The sequence below is a fragment of the Oryzias melastigma genome, linkage group LG9 (assembly GCF_002922805.2).
Source record: "Oryzias melastigma strain HK-1 linkage group LG9, ASM292280v2, whole genome shotgun sequence".
NCBI lineage: Eukaryota > Metazoa > Chordata > Actinopteri > Beloniformes > Adrianichthyidae > Oryzias > Oryzias melastigma.
The window spans coordinates 31100798-31102896 of record NC_050520.1 but is presented as its reverse complement, the minus strand read 5'-3'; the positions used below and the strand labels follow the sequence as shown (position 1 = coordinate 31102896).

Genomic DNA, 2099 nt, shown 5'->3' with positions numbered 1-2099 from the left:
AAACTTCAAAATAGCCCTTAAAAATGAAAAGAAAGCCTAAATTAGCCAAAACAGCTACCTTGTAAATCTAAGCCTAACTCCAAAATGGCCTAAAAAACTATTAAAAAAGCCTAAATTAGCCAAAACAGCTAGCATGTAGCTGAAATATTAGCTAAACTCCAAAACAGTCTCAAAAACCTTTTTTAAAAAGCCTAAATAGCCAAAATAGGTAGCATGAAGCTAAAATATTAGCTAGACTCCAAAATGGACTAAAACAAAACAAGCTTAAATGAACCAAAACAGCTAGCATTAGTTGAAATATTAGCTAAACTCCAAAACTGCCTTAAAGATCTTAATCAATGCCAAAATAGCTAGCAGGATGCCAATTTTTGAAACTTTAAAACCATAACTTTTTAACATAATTTTGAATATTAAAAAGGTAGGAACATTATTCCAGAATAAATAAACTTAAACCTTAAGTAACTTTCAATATTTTACTTGTTATATAAATATATTTTGTCAAAATGATACAAGTTAACAATAAGTGCAATATAACATCAGACCATTAATAACAGTAAAATAAAATGATCTGAGGGCCGGCCCCCAGATCATGTATCTCAGCTGCAGTTATCTGGTTTTTCTCGTTTGCTTCTCTTCCCTGTGCTTCATCCACCCATTTCTTTTCCTCTTTTTAGTTTCATCCAGATCAAGAGATCTATATTTTTAAAATGCTTATAAAGTAGTTATTTTTTTGTTGGTTAGCTTTAGCTGAGAAACAGGTCAGTGTGAGAGGATTCAATTCTGGAAAAAAAATTCTAAACCAGAAAACCAGTCTGATCTGCTCACAGGTGTGGTGTCACCTTGTTTCTCTCATTAGCAGCTACGTCTGCCTAACAAAACTGGTTTTGGTTTAGTTTGTCGCAACATAACAATTGACTCGTGTAAACCTTTTTTATGTAAAAGAGAATAAAATAGATACTTTACAGCTTAAATGCAGTGTGCTCTAAAATGCAATACCTTCACTTAATGTTATTGACTAAAATGTATAATTCAACTAATTTGTTTTATTTATTTATTTTTGTTAGAAATCTTATTTTAATTCTTTTTTTGTATTATTGACTTCTATATATTGTAAGTCATTAGAGATGATTTTTTTAACCAATTATCGTTGTATCGCGATATCATCGATATCGTGAGCCATGTATCGTGTATTGCATTAGATCGTGAGGCACTCAGTGATTCCCAGCTCTAGTTCATGGATCTAGTCCCCTACAAGTGGATGCATCAGAATGGAGCAGAGCAGGGAGCTTAATTTCTACATCACTAATACGCTCATTTACCAGCTGCATTTTTTTCATCCGTTTCTCATCCACAACAATTTGAAAAAAGAAATACTCAGAAATGTAATCTGCACCTTGATTTTTTTTTTTTTATATGTGTCCTCCATAATTTGACAAACACCACAAGAACATGTCAAAAACACTAAAAACATGATTTAGTTAGTTTGAAATAGTTACTTCTGCTCAAAAACTGTGAAGCTCCCAAATAGATGATCTTTGATTGAGAATAGGAACGTCAGCTACTTCAGGAAAACCGAACACGTCTTGACTCAGATCATGTGTTTTCACCATAGACTGTAAAAATAATGGACAGAGCGAGCAATGAGGTCCCCCATTGGAAATGCATTACTTCCTCTCCTCGCGAAAGTAGGCCGCCGCTTTCACCGTCAATTCCTGAAACGGATACCGCCATTTGCAAACAATCTTCAGCGATTGGTCTGAGTCATAGCTGAGTCATGGAATCTACAGGAAGTACTGTAGCCAATCAGGAGTGAGTTCATTGCAACCGTCTGCCTCTTTCCACGCCTCGACCACGACCGGGGATGTAAACAGCTTCTACTTTTATAACGCCGGCTCGAGACGACGCTGAAGTTGGCTTCCGATTTTTTCGAACAGGACCTGTTTTTAGGTGGTCTGAGTTCAAAAAATACAGTGGAACGGTCTCGCTGTGAATCGGAAGCCAACTTCAGCATCGGCGGCTCGGGAGAATTGTACAAGTCATTGTTGAAGCCTTTGAGGGAGAACCATTCCAACATTTGATTCTGTCAGCGGTCCTTTTGG

The 2099-nt window shown here is 36.1% G+C and overlaps 1 protein-coding gene across 1 annotated transcript in view; it reads left to right on the top strand.

Moving 5' to 3' along the window:
* Positions 1–2099, top strand: part of vamp5 (vesicle-associated membrane protein 5) — a 6590-nt gene that overhangs the window by 1312 nt on the left and 3179 nt on the right. The window lies entirely within an intron of this gene.